At 42.3% G+C, this 20,062-nt stretch overlaps 1 protein-coding gene across 1 annotated transcript in view; it reads left to right on the top strand.

Moving 5' to 3' along the window:
• The window catches only part of arhgef17 (Rho guanine nucleotide exchange factor (GEF) 17), a 64,629-nt gene that overhangs the window by 6,638 nt on the left and 37,929 nt on the right, over positions 1-20,062 (top strand). The gene's annotated exons all lie outside the window — the stretch shown is intronic.

Below are 20,062 nucleotides of genomic sequence, written 5' to 3'. Positions count from 1 at the left end.
GTGTGTGCGTGTGTGTGCGCGCGTGTGTGTGTGTGTGTGTGCGTGTGTCACTGATTGCCATACATGGCTGCTCTTGCTTAGAGCACACCTCATGCAGTCTGAGGCCTGGAAGGACAGGAAGGTGCAGGCCTAACGTCCGAGACTTCAGTTTTCTTACATCATCAGCTGCTTATCATAGCGACTGTTGTGGTTACTTGAGATTTGTCGCTGTGTCTGTTTTTCAGGAATCTGAGCCTTGTTGTTTTTATTTGCTCAAAACAAACAATTATGTAGCTTTGCGTGCGGCTCCACGGCTTCAGCATCCAGTCCACAGGGCTGTTTTTGGTTTCACTGATAATAATATTTGCATCAGTTACGTTTGCTCTTCATTTGTTTGCAATCGATTGTCCTTAGCGACAGCAGCAGTGGCTGGCGAGTGACCCTCATCGGGCAGGAAATGGGTTTAGGGAAAAGGGAAGTTGTTGCAGTAACTGAAGGGTTTGATGACTTCCAGCAGTACTGGCTATGTGCATGTTATTGTGTCCGGTGCGCTCTTATTTGTGTGTCGCCCGCATGCGTATAAAACTGTTTTTCTCTTTATCCTCTTTAGTCATACTCCTGTGTATGTGTGAGCCCATGCATGTTGTTCGTCTGGACTATGTCAGTGCCTCTTTTTTTGCTCCAAATCTTCAGAGCATAGACTTTTGCCAGGTGACTGTGTTTAGGGTCCTGCAGCACTGGTGCTCTGTGTGTGAGAGAGATTTGGACTGAATGTAATAACAACAGTGCCAATTTAAAATGGATCGCAGGCAAGTTCCTAAAGCGAGGGAGGGATGAAGAACGGGAGGAAGAAGGAGCGTTTTTCTTTCCTTTTCTGGAGACATGGCTTATTTCAGCCATGGTGCAGTTTCCTGACATCAAAATCTCCCATTAATTTCTGTTGTTTTTCCTCTCCTCCTCCTCCCGTGCCCCTTTGCATCATTCCAGTCCCCATTTCTTCTCCCGTCCACATCCAGATGTTGCCAATCATAGCTGTTTTCTTTTCTCCAGGCTGCATTTCTACTTTATACCCTCATCCCATCTCCACTTATCTTTTTTTAATGCCAATTCTTCTATATTTCTACCTCCTGTTATTTCATCCTTCGCTGCTCTGTCTCTCCGTGTCTCTCTGGAACATTGCACCGAAGTGAGGTCATAACGTTTTGTCTTGGTGCACGGCAGGCAGGCGAGCCAAGTGTCAGGTAGAGAGAGACGGAGAGAGGAAGGCAGGGAGCAAAAAAAGGAGAGAGTTGGAAGGAAACTTTCTGGTTTTAAAAAAAGTTACAGGATCAAAATAGAACAGGGAGAGGAGGGAAGGAAGGGAGGCGGGGGGAGTGAAGGAATGAGAGGTAATGGGAGCAGATGGTAGGAAAAGGCTGGTTTATTGTTGAACCAGAGGTGAGTAAAATGTAAAATCTTAATATAACCATTATCTTTTTTTTTTTTTCTTCACTAAAGCGGAAACCTTTAAACTCTAAAGTTTACATGTTTGACAAACGTTTGGATCCTCACACTGAAACTGCCTGGGGACAAATCTTATTGATATTTATGCAGATGTCCAGATTTTCATGTAAGGCAGTGCTATGAGAGAATCTTGACCAACATTATAATATTATGTTGACAGATATTAATTTTATGGCTGAAACTGAACATGTTTGATCATGCATTGGTAAAGTCCTTCATTAAATGTTTGGAAAAAGTAACCACAGCTTACCCAGTGTGGGTAAAATTCATATTTCTCTGGTATAGAGTAGCACTTTATAGGTCAGATGAGGCATAAATATTGTCTTTGCCTCCAAGAAATGCGTTGTAAGTCCTCCTGGATGTGTGTGTGTGTGTCTGTGTGTGTGTTTCTCCTACAGCTGCAGTAGTTTTCACTTTAACAGGCAGCAGGAATGTGGCCCATCTTCCCTTTGCTTCATGTTACGTAACCGTCTTTAACTTTCCCAAAAGAGCTGCACACTGGTCATGTGGGCCGGCTATTAGAAGGCTTCTGCAGGATCATTTGGGTTGTAGGTACTCGTCATTATGCGTTAAGCAATTTAAAGCCCCAAAGTCAGTTTTGGCCAGTAATTAAATGCTGTTTGGTGCGTGTAATCAGACAAATTACAGTCTGGACTCAAAAGGATGCCAACTCCAAATCGTTCATGCTTCTGTGTACTTCTTGCACACTGTGGACAGACTTTACTTGTTCCGCGATTCACTGTGGCGTGAAATACATTTCTTAACTCTGATGTTCATTCTTCTCCTATTGATGAGGCCAGCCAAGTTTATAGAGGAAGTGGGTTTTTGAGGTAATGGGAGAAGCGAACGAGGATATATAGTAAGAGAGAAGGAAAGAGGCATAGAGATTGGTTTGTGCTCCGCTCTCCATGGATTAGGTCTAAAAGCACAGTGTTTATAACTCCAGATTTATGACCGACTTTGTTATATCAGGCCACCCACATGGAATCTAATACTCTCCCTCTGACGGATCTTTTTCTTGGGCTATTCCCACTTATAGGTTTTACTTCAGACAGCCAAAAAAACAAAAACAACACATTTTTTTTTGTCTTTTTACACCTGGAATATTATTATGAACTTGCAAATAAAGGACGCATGTTATCACAAATCAGAGATGTTTTCAGTCAGCACTGAATCACAGATAAACTGGAGTAACCCAAGCCTCCTGCTGCTGTTGTCTACTGTTAGTTATCAAGCATAGTCACAAGTGAGAGGAGTGGCAGCTGGTGTGGTCTTCTGCCGCTGTAGCCCAACTGTTTCTAGGTTTGATGTGTTGTGCATTCAAAGATGCTCTTCTGCATCACTGGTGGTTGTTTGACTTACTGTTTATTTCCTATTAGCTCGAAGTAGTCTGGTCATTTTCGTCTGACTTCCAGCATTAACAAGCTATTTAACTCAGAGAACTGCTGCTCACAGGATATTTTCTCCTTTCTCTGTGAACTCCAGAGATGACTCTGAGGGAAATGTAGATTAACAGTTTCTTAAATACTCATACCAACAACCATGCCACATTTAAAGTCTCTTAAGTTACTCCAGCAGGTCTCTTTGAGTGTGTCTGCATGCTTGGATGTTGCTACTTGATTGCCTGATTAAATATTTGTTCTTAAAAGCAGTTGAACAGGTGAGTGTATAATGAAGTGTTTTTTTTTTTATCAACTACAAAATGTGCAATCAAAATCATTTACACTGTGATCAATGGAGAAGAAGGAGCTTATCCAATGTGCAGTTTTCTTTGAAACCACACTTAAAAGTAAAGGGAAAGGTCAGCTCCATATCCACACAGGGGATATTGTGTGGGTGCGAGGGGGTTTGTTTTTTGATATGCAAAGGTCAGCAGAGGTTTAGCGAGGTCCAAAAAGTGCTGGCTGCTGAGAGAGAGGTAAAAAAGTATCGGAGAGATGAAAGGGTGCAGATATGGCTTGTCCTGCCCAAATGACCCAAAGACTCTGGAGATGAGAGGGAAGCGGTGGGATGAATCAAAAGATCAAAAGGTTGTCTACTGATATCTGTGGCATCAGTGACACATGGGAAGCTTCTAACTTTATGTGGGTGGAGTTGGAAAACAATCCTTAGAGGTTAAGCCTAAAAAGATAATTATGGAACCACGATACTGACGCAAGTGTGCTTTGATTTAATAAATGAAATATACTGGCATGTCTATTGTGTAGTTTTTACTTGGTAGGTAGATCAAGTGTCACAAGTATAACCAGTAATTAAAAGGAATGTTGGGCTTGATCCTTCTTAAAGCCTCAAGACCGCAGAGAACATGTCCCCAATATCTAACCAGTAATTTTAATCGATAACCAAGAGTAGCTCACTGGGTATAGTTTGTTCATCTATATAAAACAATATAGATTACATTATCTCTTTGCAGTAATACTTTGGGTAGAAAACATTTAGGCGTGATACTACTTTCACATTTGCATGATAGCATTAGTATAGAGCCAGCAGCTGGTCAGCTTAATAAAAACACTCAAAAGCAATGAACAATCTAGCCTAGTGCCGTTTGACCTGCTGAGGTTCAAACTGGGCATCAGAATGAGGCATGGTTGCTGGTGCAAAATGGGAAGGCTTGGTTATTTCAGAAACTGCTGATCTACTGGGGTTTTCCCGCACAGCCATCTTTGGGGTTTACAGAGACTGGTCCAAAAAAGAGAAAATATCCAGTGAGTGGCAGTTTCCTGGGTGAAAATGCCTTATTGATGTCAGAGGAGAATGTCCAGACTGTTTTGAGCTGATAGGATGTCAACAATAACCACTTGTTATAAGTTTGGTATTGCAGAAGACCATCTCTAAATAGGCTTGTTGCACAACCTCAAAGCAGAAGGGCTACAGCAGCAGATGATCACGTCTGTCAGCTAAGAACGGGAAATTAAGGCTACAGTTCACAAAGGCTCACCAAAATTGGACAACAGAAGATTAAAAAAATGTTGTCTGGTATTACGAGTCTTGATTTTTTCTGGTCATAAAGGAATAAACAAGGCCAACAACAATACTCAGGTATGCTGAGGAGCTTAAACTATGCTCATTTAATAATAAGGAGTCTAAAAATATCCTCCTCACTATTACACAACCAGCAGCTTGAACTTTTGATGCAAGCCAGGATGGGGTGCAAACAACAAGAAAACATGAATCCATCCTGGGTATTGTTGCTGGCCATGTTCATAGCTTTATGACCACAGTGTACCAATCTTCTAATGGTTGCTTCCAGCAGGATAACTCACTGTGTCACAAAGGTCACATCATCTCAATAGGATTTCTTGAACATGACAATGGCTTCCACAGGCAACAGAAATCAATCCAATACAGCACCTTTGGGATGTTCGTGGGAGATGCACATCGCTGCTGACAAATCTGCAGCAACTGTGTGATGCTGTCCCGTCAGTACGAACCAAAATATCTGCAGGATGATTCCAACACCTCGTTGAATCCATGCTGTGCTAAATTAATGCAGCTCTGAAGGCAAAAGGGGAAAAACTCAGGACTAGCAATGTGTACCTAACAAAGTGGCCATTAATATGAAAAAACTGGAATTGAATTTGTTAAACTTGGAGCTTTAAAAGTAAGCTTTGAGGCCGATTTGGTCGCCTTTTTGTTACAGAGCTGTGCTGTTTACTGTAGCTTCTAATTGAGCCTGTATTTCCAATTCAGTTGTATTTATATGGCACTAAATCACAACAGCAGACACTTTATACTGTAAGGTAAAGACCTACAGTATTCAAACGACCCCCTGTGAAGAAGGACTTTTTGAGAGTGGAAAAGAAAAACTCCCTTTTAACAGGAAGAAACCTCCAGGGAAAGGAGAGAAAAGTCTATAGGGGACAAAACACAGACTAAAGGAGAGACACAGGAAAGAATACTCTTTTCTCCTTCTCAGCAAGACTGTAGATAACTGTCCAAAATACCATTTCCTTTTGTATTTGGTCTTCTCTTGGATTAGTGATTAGTTGTCTTTTTGTTGGCGTTGTTACACAAAAAACTGCCAACATGACGTTGATTAAATTTGGTAAAAAGATGAAGAGAGAAAAAAAACCCTGTAAATTTGGTCACTGGCCAATCTTTCTCGTTTTAAAATGGATTAAATAAGCTCAGCACACACAGTCCATACTTTGCTTGGACTGCAGTAACTAATTCTAGGTTAACATCCACGGACTAGATAGCATGTGAATAATGAAGCTTTTCAAAAGATGCTTTTGAGCAATAAAAATAAATAAATACATAAACCTCACTGACATGTAGTGTCACAGCAAAGAAATGAGGCTCCATCTGGGTTCTCACAGTGGGGAAAAAACATCTGTGGGAAAAACGGTTCAGATGTCTTTGCCCTCGGTTGGTGACGGTTGCAATATGCTTTGAAAATCTTCAACTTTTCCTTTTAAGGAGGGTGGCTGTCTGTTTCTTTTTCACCATTAAAGTTCAAACTTGTGAACGGTGGCTGTCTTTTCTTTCTCTTTGTTCCCACTTGCTCTCCTCTTTACTGTCTCTTTCTAACTCGCTCCTCTCTCGGTTGGTGTGGATCCACCCAGTGTAATTACAGAGCAGTTTGCTTATGTAAGGAAAGCCTCTTCTGAAACAGCACTTTCTAACAGAGTTGCTATTTCAGCTTTTTTGTGTGTGCACGGGCAGATTTCGACATACTGAAACGTGCTTTTTGTCTCGACATAAATGTCCAGATTCCAGTTTGACCCGGTTCTTATACCACTCAGAAAATGGGTCAGACGCTTTAAGATAACCATATGAGCTATGTCTCATATCAGTTAGTCTTCTCTGTGGTTTTCTGTCTGAGTCACATACATCTGCAGACCATGTGGCCTCGAAGCTCTCTAAGATGCAAATTCAGGTTTTCAGCTTGTTGATGATTCACCTAATGTGAGGTTTACTACAGTACTAGCTTCCATGTGCCTGAGTGAAACAGCCCGAGGCTAACAAAGCTAAAAAAGGTCCTGTGAAGAATACCTGGGGGGGAAAAAAAATCCATTGTAGTTCAACAGAAATGAGTTAGTGACAACGAAGATTATGTCCTTTAGTTGTGTCTGCTTTAACTTTAGCAGTCTGGGCACCACAGTACAGGGTGAACATTAAAGCAAGAGCTAAGACATTAAAAATAAGGCCTCAGTCACACAGGCCTAGCGAACCAATCGGATTCTGGTTGCTGTGGGAAAAATGTATATTCCCTTTGGTTGTGCCTAATGAGAGCTGAATGAAAAGCTGTTCTAATGTGGCTGTATGTCTTATAACGAGCCTAATTTGCTTTTCATATGACTTTGAAATCCTCTGTTTTTTAGTTCAGTGGAGAGTAAACCATGAAACTTGCATTGTGAGTGGTTATATTATTGTGTGTGTGTGTGTGTGTGTGTGTGTGTGTGTGTGTCTCTCTCTAAACTTCCAGTGACCTCCTGTATGTCTTGCCTTGTCACTCGCACAATAGTATGACTGTGCGATGTCTAACATGGCATATTTTGCAGCGTGGTTGGACACAGGGGTGCACACACAGTCAGTCGTATACAGCGTCTTGGCCTCGGCCTAACTGTGGGCTGACTTGGGTGTTCATTTCCATTGTCCCACCCTGGGGAAACATGACATTCCCATTCCTGCCTTCTCTGCTTCTGTCCTTATCTTATGGCATCAGTCCGCCGGTTTGGCTCATGCTCTAGCTGTCAGTTAAGAAACACTCGTGAAAATGGGAAAGGGAGACGCTGGAAGTGTCGGAGCGCTGTTCCCGAGTGGCTGGTTGGTTCCCGGATTAAGGCGCAGGGTGAGGAGGAAGATGATTGGAAAAGGGAAAAGGGAGCAGCTACGGCCAAAGACGCCTCAAAGGCAGGTGGAGTGGTTTTTGATTTCGTTTTTTCTGCAGAGTGACATTTGTTTTTGATGTTTTCCCTGAAGCTGGAGTGGATTTAGTTATGACAATTAATGAATGTAATCAGGTAGAAAGCTTTCATGTTTTTGAGTAAAACTTTAGAGTACTAAAGGTATTCCACAATTAGATTCCATTGTTTGTGTGTGTGGATCGTACACTGCTGAATATAGTTCGTGTGTGTTTGAGCCTTTCGTGATCAGATTAATGCCACTTTTATTACAGCATCAGAGCTGATCCGGTCACCATCTGCCTGTTAGTGCAACTTCACTTCACCTCTCGCGCTGAGGTTAATAAATACTCAGATTGCCTTATTGGGGGAGCTTAAAGCACGGCTTTTGTTTACAGTCCTCGTAACATAACATATAGTCCTGATGACTTTTTTTAGGCCCTTTTCTCCCAATTAAAAGAAAGTCCTGAGGAGGTGACCTGTTTTGTTTCTTCAACCCCCCACATAGGTGAGAGGTTGGTTCTGGCCACCGGCAACCTTTGTACTTAAGTAAAACATTTAGTCCCAAGATGAGTTCTCACCAAGCTGTGAGTCATCCTGAAAATATGTTGACCTTACCTCAGCTGAACTCGTGTGTGGTAGTGTGACTGAGAGAGAGAGAGAGAAAGAAACATAAGCATGGAGATGATGTGTGTGCACGCTTTCACGCCTGCGTGTGTTTATCTCACACACTAAATTGAGTTTAGCACAAGCTCAGACGAACACAGAGCTATCAGTGCCCATCGCAGACTCGTCAGTGATTTCTACATGTTTGTGCACCTTTTTTCTTTTATAATGAAGTGGAAACAGCAACTCCCTGCTCATGGTTCCCTTTGATAGGGAGTATCTCTGTAGGTGGCATGATCCTGACCCAGTGCTGTAAGGAAAGTCTGATGTGTACAAGCTCAACAGGAATGGAGACGACACAGTGGAGCTCGTGCAGAGCGCTTCCTGGTCTCGCCTGTCCGTCAGCTAGTCAGTAATCCATGAGGTGGTGGATGTTTTTCCTGTAGCTTCTCCCTCAGTAGCAGCAGCTGGATTGTGCCAAGTGCACTTAAGAAATCAGAGGGTGAAGAAATCATAGGAGAGTGGCCATTAAAGTGAGACAGTCTGTTCCCTGCATCTTCCTGCCCCTGCTGTGCATCGTTTCAATGCCGTAAACAGAGAATCACAGTTCTTGCTTGTACCTTGCATTTCCACCTCCATGTCTTTCTTCTTGGCCTCCACTACAGTAAGTTTACATGATGCACAGTTTAAAATCATCCATTTTTATCCAATGGAAGACGCCTCCTTCAAAGCCAGTCATCTGATTGGTTGCCTATCACAGACAGAAGATTTCCGGCGTTAACAGGAAAAGTTTGAGACATTGAGGTCAGTGTTTGTTTGATTGGGCCAAGAGCTCTAAATGCTGATTTGTTTTTTACACTTGGCCCTGCATGATGTCGACAGGAGCGGTGATACCTGATCTGGCGTAAAGCAAGAAAATAAAGAAAGGAGGAGAGATATCTCTTCTGAGTCAGAGCTTCATTTGGGCATGAACCCTGTTGTTTATTTAATGCACTTGAATCAAAACAAATACCATCAAACGATTCCAGAAATACCAGACACACTCGTGCTTGTGGAACCCGTGTCCTAAAACCAAATGTCCAAACTGAAACTGGCATGCTGTTCTTGCCAAACCTTGCTTACAATCCTGCTGAATTATTAAATTTTAATTTCCTGTGGTTAAGTGTGTGTGTGTGTGTGTGTGTGTGTGTGTGTGTGTGTGTGTGTGTGTGCGTGTGCTGACCTGCTGTCCCTTGGCTGTCGCTCACATTCATCCAGCAGCGTGGAAATTCTGCCAGATATAACAGCAGCAGTAATCACAAGGGCAGTGATGAAGGTTAATGATGATGACTGCCATTTATCTGCAGATTGAAGGAATGCGAGTGTGTTCGTGCGTGCATCTGTCCCCAAACGTTTGTTTGAAGGACTCACACAAAGCCCCCATCACCCAGTGACAGCTAGGGGGTTGTGGGTAATCGGGTCTGTTTGTCCTGAAACAATGTAGTCCTTCTTCGCTCCTTAATAGGCTTCTTATTTTCAGCGAGGCCTCAACATTTCCCCTGTTCAAACATTTTATTCGGCAGTTGGCATTTCGGTTCTGTGGCTCTGAAATGTTATTGTGAAGGGAGGAGAGAAATTAACCATTTTTCTCATGGGGTTTAAAAGAGCTCTTATTAAACATCACTTGTTAGCATAAATGTCCGGCCAGGACTAAATCTTGGTGCCTGATTTGCAGCGTGATAAAACAGCAGGATTTTGGCAACGTGGACACATTAAAAACAAGCCTATGGTAAAATTAAGGATCCAAACCCAAAGTTTAATAAGCACAGTTCAAATGAGAACCACTTCATTTTACACACTCATTATTGTAGTTGTTCTGATTTTGTTGCACTTTTTCTTTTTTTTCTTGATCTGTCACGTCTTTGTTTTCTCATTCATCATTTTACTTCACTAAAAAGTTACAAGGTTGTAACTAAAGGCTGAAGCAGCAAAACCTTTATGATAAGAAGATGACAAGGCCCTAAAATAGCTCATAATCTGACCCTGAATTTAAAAAAAGAAGAAGAAGAAGAAGGGAGCTATGAATCCATGTCAGCTGCTTTAAAATAAAATATGAATCTTTCAAACGTCAGGTCTGCTCACTTGTTCTGGTTATTTTCATGAAGCAATCCTCCAGCTTTCCCTTCTTTAAAAACTGCGCTTTATTCATCATGTAAATTTTACATAATTTTAACAAGCCTCTTTATAGCCTGACCACTGCAGTGAGCAAACACTTACCTTTAATCCATGATGACTTCATACAGCTGCTGCTGTAGAGAAGGGTGTTAGGGCTAAGTAATGAATAAATAAATGGTTGCAAAGGCTTGTGGAAGAGCTAGCAATTAGTCTCCTACATTATGCATTTTATGTGCAGGTACAGAAAAATCAACAGTTTGTCTGGACTTAGAGAAGAAAGGGGTTTACTCATCAGCAATTTAATTAAGATATAATATTTTTACAATAACTCAAAAAAACAAACCAAATATAATAGATAAATATGGGCTAACCCAAATCTAACATGTAGCTTAAACAAGGAAAAACAGGCCTAGACATCAGTTGGCAACTTACCGGCAACCTCCTTTCACCAAGTAAAATGTTTGGTTATATGGATGACTCCAACTTGTCTGCAAACCCTCAACAACTACTTGCCTAGTGGAAGTGAAACTGAAGCATGTCGACGGGTTAGGGTTTAGCCCAGGGGTGGGCAACTCCAGGCCTCAAGGGCCGGTGTCCTGCAGGTTTTAGATCTCACCCTGGGTCAGCACACCTGAATCAAATGATTAGTTCATTACATTCCGCTGGAGAACTTGTTGAGGAGATAATTTAGCCATTTAAATCAGCTGTGTTGGATCAAGGATACATCTAAAACCTGCAGGACACCGGCCCTTGAGGCCTGGAGTTGCCCACCCCTGGTTTAAAGGCTAAATTAGGTTAGGATTTAAAGGGTTAAAAGTAAAAGTTGCACCATCTGAAACGTGTGTGTGAAGGCGAATATTCTCTGTTTCTGGAGAAGTTTTCCCACGGCTCAAGTACTAATGACGAGTGTTTGTAGACAAGTTGGCGTCTTCCCTTCAAACTATGGACGACTAAAGCAATCACAAAGAGGTTTTGAGTACAGCACATCTTTGTGACTGGTTTCAGCAACAGCAAGCAGCCTCCAGCAACCACTCACCAACTGGTTGGGGATCGCACAGATTTCTGTAGCAACTGGAGGCTGTGAGTGTGTCGCCAGCCGTTCTCTAGGCCTGTGTGACTGAGGCCTTAGATACACCTCAAGGTTAGAGAAGTAATGCTAGTGTGAATTAGGACCATAGTGTAGTGGTAAGACTACACACCTCTGGAGTGGAGTTTGCGAGTTCGATTCCTACCCGGGGTCCTGGCTAGAGTGCCCCATGCTAAAAACCAGCCCTGGAGTGGTGCGGCTACGTCTGCAGCCTGTCCGCAGTTCAGTACACAAGCATTTCACTGCATATTCACTATATGTTGTACTGTGTATGTGACAAATAAAATTTGTATTTGTAAAAGGTGGAAATAAAAGGCCATCCAATATTGGTATAAGGCCTACAGCACCACCTCAAATCTCTGTGGCCCTTTGTGAAAACACTATTATTGGCTTCTTGGTTTCCCGGTTGAGGTAACCTCTTTAAAGAACACCTTTTGTTCCTTTGGTGTCAAATACCATTATTATTAAAAGCCACTGCCACCTGAGAGATGTGCACTAGATGTCCGGGATGCACGGGGTTAGCACAATGAGAATATGGAGCTCACCTCTAGCTGGTCATAAATGACTATTTGTTTAGCTCCAGTTTGATGTCAGTGAGAAATGTGACACGTGACGTTTGTTAAGTATCTGTGCTCTCCTGCTGAGAAACCATTGACCCACGGTGCACATGTAAGGTCGCTGGTTTGTCACTAGATTTCAGTATAAAGCATTTTCAGCTCTCAGTGACACTTGAAAAGTTCAGTGTTTTCACAGTCGATGATTTAAAACTGCTCTATCATCATATCTTCATGTCTTCAGGACTTCCTGTCTGGTATCGAGACATCAATGCCAAAGGATCTTTTTATATCTATTTTATTCCAAACTGTAGCAGTTGGCCTCCTTGTTCATTTAAGCCACTCTAAACCCTAAAAAGCACTAAATATGTGCTTATAGTAATCAGTTATGTCCAGTAGTGTAATGTGCAGTGAAGTCATGCTACCATTTATTTTTAATTTAATAGAAGTAAAGCCACTCTCAGTGTTGCAGCTCGTCATTGCGGCCACTTTCCAAAGAAGCAAAAATGCCATAAAGATTATAAATACCTTACCTTTGCTCTCCTTCAGACACAAGAAACTTCTTTTAGTCTTTATATTTAAAAAACATGCGACACTGGCTTTTAATTTGAAAAATTATGTGCAGAGGTAAAAACAACATGGATCCTTCCTTTTAAGGAGCTATTTCTTCTGTGTTATCCTGCTTGCAGGAGCCATAATTGTCTTCATTGAAAGGGCAGGGCAGGAAGTGGGTTTGGGGGAGGCATTTTTTTGACGCGCACACACACACACACATCGTTCTGCAGCTATAATATATTTGTCAGAGGAAAAGCGCAGAAAAGACAGAGGGAGGACTTTTTAAACTGCCAATGCTGACATTACGAACAGTCATGCATGGAGCTGCGGTCTAATATTTTAGGGTTTGACAATGATGAGGGTCACCCCTGTGTGTATTCTTGGTCGCCCGTGGCAACTGTGTGTATGGGCCGGGCGTGTTTTGTCATAGGAATGCGGTGACATCAGAGGGGCTAGTGTTTTTGTTTAAGAGGGGAGAAGAAACAGGAGGGGAGAGAAAGAAGTTGAGGACGATGAGAGAGGTTCTTGAAGCTTTGTGTCGACGTATGCTCAGATGAGACTTTGTCCATCTTGCTTTCGCTCTGACCCCCGTCTCCGCCTTTGTCTTTCTTCCTCTCTCACCTCTCTCACTCTATTTTTATCCACTCTCCCACTGAGCTCACATCTGGATCTTATTGACGGAGGGAACAGCCCCTCAGCCAGAAAAGGACTCTATGTGCATGTTCGAAGCATGGCAGGCCAAAATATAAACACAGCTCCATTTAAAGAAGATTTGCTTGGCGTATGAACATTTGTCACCAATCCAATAATGCCGACATTGAACTTTTATCATAATAAACCCGAAATAAATCTTTCTTGATCATTTTACCAACTTGGCACAAACCAAAGTATGGGAGCTCGGTGTTGACGCTATAACACCAATTATACACGATCAGTTGCTCAGTAGTAATTTACATTAGGCTGAATCTCTGTTGTGGATCAGAGTTGTGGTGCCGTCAATGTTCTCACTCTGGCGAACAGCGCCACACATCAAAAATGACGTCACATCCACTGGGGTAAGCCACACTTTGGTTTCAGTTGGTCGTACACCTCTCAATTTTGTATCCACACCCGGGTGCCACTGATGCTGTAGCCGGGTTTAAGAAACTATTCTAGTTTGTTTATATGACGTCCAAGGAGCATGGAAAGAAAGCGATTGAGCTTAAGTTTCCTGAAGATATTTCACTTCTCATCTGAGAAGCTTCTTCAGTTCTAAAACCAAATGCTGGTGTGTCCCAGGTATTTAAACCCTATTTTGGGTTATCCCTTAAGAGGGTCATTGATCCACTATTAATCATGTGACTCCCCACCATGATGTTAAATTGCAACAACAGTTGCCTCGAGGCGCTCTATATTATAAGCAAAAACACTAAAATAATATAGAGATAACGGCATCAATCATACGCCCCCCTGTGAGTAAGCACTTCGCAATAGTAGGAAGGAAAAACTCCCTTTGTTAACAGGAAGAAACCTCCAATTGAACCAGTCTCGGGAGGGAAAGCCATCTGCCACAACCGGTGGTGGTGGTGGGGTGGTGGTGCTGGTGAGGGGGACACACTGTGAAAGAGAGCCAGACAGTATGAATATCTAATGATTAAAAGCAGAGCAGTGTATAAACATATAGTGAGTGAAATAAGGTGACTGAAGACGAAACATTTAGTGTAACTAAGGGAGGTCTCCGGGCCACCTGTTTGGGCCTTAACTATATGCTTTCAAGTCTAATCTTAAAAGTAGAGATGGTGTCTGTCTCCTGAATCCGAACTGGGAGCTGGTTCTACAGAAGAAAGCTGAAGGCTCTGCCTCCCATTTTACTTTTAATATGTGTGTCAAAGGACATATCCAGGCCAAAAATCCACTCCGAGATTCCTCACAGTGTTGTTACGGGAAGCCAAGGCAATGCCATCCAGAGTAAGTATCTGCTTAGACACCACAGTTATCATATCTTTGGGGCCGAATACGATGACCTCAGCTTTACCTTAATTAAGAAGCAGCACTGTTGTATAATTGGGTCACTTTTCAATGATGAATCAGTGCAGAAACTGAGATGTTGGTATAGTTTGGAAAAATGATACTTACTGGAAAAAAAGAACTTTGATTTCTTTGCTTCTGGTTTCGGCTACTGATCCCCCTTTACCAGCGCTGATGTGAAGGCTTTATCTGAGTGGGGACACCTACCACTTAGGAGAATACCACAGTGGATATTCGCACATTCATCATTGGCAGAGTCACTATTTGAGAGCACCACACCCGATCCTGCGAGCATAAGGGAAGCCTTAGTGGCAAAACTCATACACAAACAAAAGCAAACAAAATCAAACCAACAAAAAAGGCTCAGGCCGTTCCCTTTGGGATCTCTTGGTACTCAGCACATCACAGAGTGACCGGGACACAACATGAACAGGATGTGCACAAGTCAATGACATCATATTAAACAGCATCATCTCTTGCTGGAGCTGAGCACAAATCCATGTGTAAATTCATTTGTAAAGTTTGATCTCTGTTGTGTAGAGAGTCTCCACAAAACTGGCGCCGAGCTGTAGCCTCCCCCGTCATTCACCTCTGGAGCTGAGCAGCCTCCGGGGTCGACACCAGACCTTTTAACCTCTGCACCACAGAGGCCTAACAGCTACGTACATGACAACCTCTTATCTTGTTTACGGTAGGCTGCTCCTCTGGTAATAAGTAAGACAGTTTTGGGGTATGTGGAGGAGCTGGGTCCTGGTGGAAGCGTGACTGACCCATCGTTGTTGTTTTTTTTCCCTTTCTTTTTTTTGTGGTGTCATGTTAACTTTGGATTCCAGCGAGTGTGGAAATTGTTTGAATTCACTGTCAAAGTCAACGGTATGATATGAGTGAGCCGAATGCACGAAATAAATCAGACATCAGGCCTGAGGCTGAGTGACTGCTTTATTAAGGAGTACAAGACAAGAACATGGGCGAGGCACAGCGATAAATGATCTTAAACTCCTGTCGGCGCTCTGCCTTCGTCTGTCTCTGTCTCTGTATCACGCCGGTGGTGGATCATGAGATAATTGTAACTATATTTGACCACACTGTAACACTACAACATAAAGTAATATTGGATTTTGCTTGTGTTTTCCGCAGTAGCTATAGTGATGTAGGAGCTGGTGTTTAGATAACGTGTGTGTGTGTGTGCTCTATTAATAGGAAGAGAAATGGTACAGGCCTGGGAATGTTGTCCTCTTGTGGAAAAACAAACTTCTCTTTCCTCCCTTCTGTCCCTCTCACTATCTCTCCCCCTCCATGCGAGACAGGAGCGATATGATGGGGATGGAAAGAGCAATTCCAAGATGAAAGGGAGAAGGAAGAAATGTGAGGAGATGAGAAAAAGGGGGAAAGGGAATCATTGTTCAGTTTCACTGTAGAGCTCCTTTTGATTCCTTTCCTTTCTGCGCTCTCCTCTTGTGTTCAGTGTTGATATTTTACTGATAAGTGATGAACATTTTCCACTTAGAGGCACCGATCACAGAAAAGTCTCACACTGACCTTTCTGCTTCATTCCTTCCAACTTAAAGGTGCTCCCAATGTTAGATATTAATATATAGGTATTGTTGTTGCATTGTTACATACATTTAAATACACCGACTTTAGTATTAGGTTAAACTGAGGGTTGCAGTGCCTGATTCATTGCTGTAATCTGGCTGACTGATCAGATAGATTCCAGGTTGGATCCCCCTTTTTTACCTTCAGAACTGCTTTAATTCTTGATATTGTAGATTCAACAAACATTAATCAGAGATTTTAGATTTTATTGTTATGATAGCATCACACAGTCGCTGCAGATTTGTCGGCTGCACATCAGTGATGAGAATCTGCTGTTCCTCCACACCCCAAAGGTGCTCTCTTGGACTGAGATCTGGTGACAGTGGAGGCCACTGGAGTAGTGAACTCACTGTCATGTTTGAGAAACCCTTATGAGATGATTTGAGCTTTGTGACACGGTGCGCTGTCCTTCTGGAAGCAACCATCAGAATATGGGTATGCTGATCATACTGGGATGGTCAGTAACTACACTCAGGTAAACGATGCACTTAAAACAATTACACCACCACCAGCCTGAACCGTTACTAAAAGGCAGGATGGATCCGTGCTTCCATGTTGTTTACACAAAATTATAACCACACCTTGTGGCAGCAGAACTCAACACTTTTTTAGACCAGGCCATGTTTTTCCAGTCTTATCAAATCAAATCAAAGTTTATTTCTATAGCACATTTTAAAATACCAATGTTCATCAAAGTGCTTCGCAGTCGACCGCAAGACAGAAAATTCGGGACAGAGCATAACAAGCAAACAGGCAACAAACAACACATTTGCCACAGCGCAGTGCAGCCACATTTTGAACTAACTGCAGACGCTGAAGGAGAGAGTGTTGGAGGCCCAAGTAAAGACAGTTGCAATAGTCCAGTCCAGAGGTAATGAAAGCATGAATAAGTTTTTTGAGGTCTTTTAGTGGTATATAGGGCTTTGCTTTGGACATTTGGCGTGGCTGACAGTCTTATGTTGTTTGTTGAGCCTGTGTGAATTGTAGCCTTGGTTTCCTGTTCTCGGCTGACAGGAGAGGGTGTGGTCTTCTGCTGCTGTAGCCTATCTGCTTCAAGGTTTAATGTGCTGTATCTTCAGAGATGCTCTTCTGCACACCTTGGTTGTAACAAGTGGTTATTTGAGTGCCTGATATTATCAGCTCGAAACAGTCGACCTTTTACATCAAGGCATTTTTACCCAGAGAATTGCTGCTCACTGGATATTTTCTTTTTTTTTTTTTTGCCCATTCTCTGTAAAATCTAGAGATGGCTGTGTGGGAAAATGCCAGTAGATCAGCAGCTTCTGAAACACTCAGACCAGCCGACCGTGCCATGTTCAAAGTCACTTAAATCTTTCTTCCCCATTTTTGGTGCTCTGTTTGAATTTTGGCAGGCTGTTGGCCACGTTTACATGAGTTGCTTTCATGTCATTGATAGATATTTGCATTAATGAACTTGTATATCTAACAAAGCAGACGATGAATGTATTTGCACAAAGTAATGCTGCTGCTTTTGTCTTTTGTCAACATGTTTAAAGCAAACTTCACTAAAGCAGTGTGTTCTTCTCTTCAACAGTTGGAATGCTGTTTTCTGTCATCTCCATACTGGCAGCAAACTGATGAAACCAGGCAAAGAGTTAAACCTCTTTTGCTCACGATTGCTCACCTTCTAGTAGCGCTAAACAAGTGCAAATGAGCTTTTACAGTTAAGTAATTGTGACTGTAAAACAGGATTGTCCTTTTTTGTACATGTGGCTTCCATGACAAAGTGTAGAAGCTTTGGCATCATGTTATGATGCTCATATTTTTTTATTTGTACTGACGGGAAAATTAAGGAATGTGGCACGAGCTACAAAGTGTACAGCACATTTCCAGCTGTAGGCTCCTGGTTGGTTCCACTTGTGGAACATATTTTGGTCCCAAAAGTTATAAAAGCCATTTTACTGAAGGTTTATTTCGGCGCTGAGGTGTATTTTTACACGTGAAGCGCATTCCTACTCGTACAGTAGCCAGTGTGCGGATGGATGCATTGTGTGTGTGTGTGTGTGTGTGTGTGTGTGTGTTTATGCAGACGTGCTACCTGGATTCCTGCATTCCAGTCTTTTGGGCTCAAGCTAAAACATTCTGGGAAGCAGAACGGAGGGAGGGGAACATGAAATGAAAATAAAAGAGTTGAAAAAGAAAGAATGAGAGGATTGTGGCTTCTTATGATTCCTTCCATTCTGAGGCAGAGATCCCAGGTTTTATTTTTGTGCCTCATGAGGGGGTTGTACCCTCAAACAGGCTGATTGTGATGTAATCTTTTGTCCCCCACCCCCTCTTTTCCTCTTGTCTGCTTTATTTGCTCCAAATTAAACTTCTCCTGTGTTGCTTCACAAGTCGAAACCTAAACTCATTTTGTTGGCTTTTGCCTTGTTTGACCTTTTCAAAAAGTGCGTTTGATCTTTGAGTTGAGTTGAATTTTAATGTAAAAGTTTTTTTTTTTTTCAATCAAGAATTCAGTGGGTAAAGTGGGTGATGGGGTGAGTACTTTTGGAGAGTGGTTAGGAAAGAAACCTTCACTTGGATTGTAGTCAGCATGCGTTTGCTGATCTAATCGCTCCCTCTCAGAGCAACACTGGGACTGAGCCCGTATCACAAACACAAACACACACACTGACATACACACACGCGGCACTGCCATATAAGGAGAGAGCAAGAGGGAATCAGGCAGGGTTGAAACAGGGGGTCCTCTTTTCTTCTCTGCCCTTTTTTTCTCTCCATTTTTTTTCTTCCTTTCCTGCAAGTTCATTGGCAGCTCTCTCCCCCCTTCTCTATATTTATGCTGTCATTTTCACCCATTTATCCACTTCAAGTTGCTGTCCTATCCCCACTCTTTACAATCTCATACTTTGTCCTCCTTCCAAGTCAGAAACTCTCTGTCTCTTTCTCTAGGAAGACGGTACACGCCCAGTTTTTTTGGAAAGCTCTCTCTGTATCATTTAAACATTTTCTTTCCTCCTTGGCTTTACTCAGGAGTACACATTAACTAAATGCCCCACTGCTCACAAGCCACTGTTCAAATAGGCCAGTGATATTAGCACTGTTCAAACAGAGTGTAGGACCATTAGGAATTAAGTCAGTTTTCTAAGCAAACAAATGAGAACTACTACCAAAAATAAAATGAGTTTTGTGTTGATGTAGCACTGGTGCAAGACTTTGATCTTCATAACATCTTTTCAGCGGCTTGGCTTTTAGCAGCTGATATCAATATTTGACAAGATGAGGTATTGTGGAAAATACTTGGGCTGCATAGTTGGATCCATGTCTTGTTTTACAAAGCTTGTTGTTCTTTGCGTTATTGATCCATCATGTTGTTTTGTTAGCAGAACCTTGTTCTTGTTCAAAATCTTATTAAAAAAAGGAGAGTTTGTACTTTTGGACCTCCTGTGTGTTTTGCGAGGAGCGGCAAAGTCAAGTTTGACACTGATGGTGAATATTTCGACAGAGCAGCGGTTAATGTGTACAGTAAAGATGACATGGTGCACCCCCCGTGGCTTCTGTGTGTGTGTGTGCGCGCGCATTAAGTACTGCAGAGGAATGCGACTGTTTCATGTGAGCAGTTATAAACGGATCTACTTTCCTGGGAGTATCCGGTATCAGAGTGTGTGTGTGTGTGTGTGTGTGTGTGTGTGTGTGTGTGTGTGTGTGCGTGCCTGTAGTTGAGATAAAGAAAATGATTCCCTTTTTTAGCTCTGTCCCACTGGGAGGATAACTCGTGGGAGGGTGGTCCTCCGTCAGGTCCTCCTCTGTTCACACGGACGACGAGCACGAAGCAGCTTTTATGTTTGACATCACTCTTTCAGTGCTGAGGTTTATGTAAACGTATATGCTTATTTAATAAGTGACACATTTGTTGCCATGAAAGAAATGGCAGAATGGGAAGCCATTAGTCTGACACTCATGCTTCTTGGCTGTGTTTCCTTAAAAATCAGCTCATTAACCACCAAATAACTAACGGTTGAATTTGAGTCAGTAGAAAAACTTACTGTACTGTTAAGGGTATTATTAATAATAATTGGTGGATGAGGGTTTGCTGGCTGTCACTAGGTCAAATCGCCGGCAAAGATGTATATGGTGCTAACCAAAAACCAGCTTGAGATTCCATCGGTTGTTAGCAGATTGTCGTGAGCACTTGTAGTTTGATTTTTATTTAT

The sequence above is a fragment of the Aulonocara stuartgranti genome, assembly GCF_965226115.1.
Source record: "Aulonocara stuartgranti genome assembly, chromosome: 14".
NCBI lineage: Eukaryota > Metazoa > Chordata > Actinopteri > Cichliformes > Cichlidae > Aulonocara > Aulonocara stuartgranti.
The sequence above is the reverse complement of the archived record's forward strand: the minus strand, read 5'-3'. Positions and strand labels throughout refer to the sequence as shown.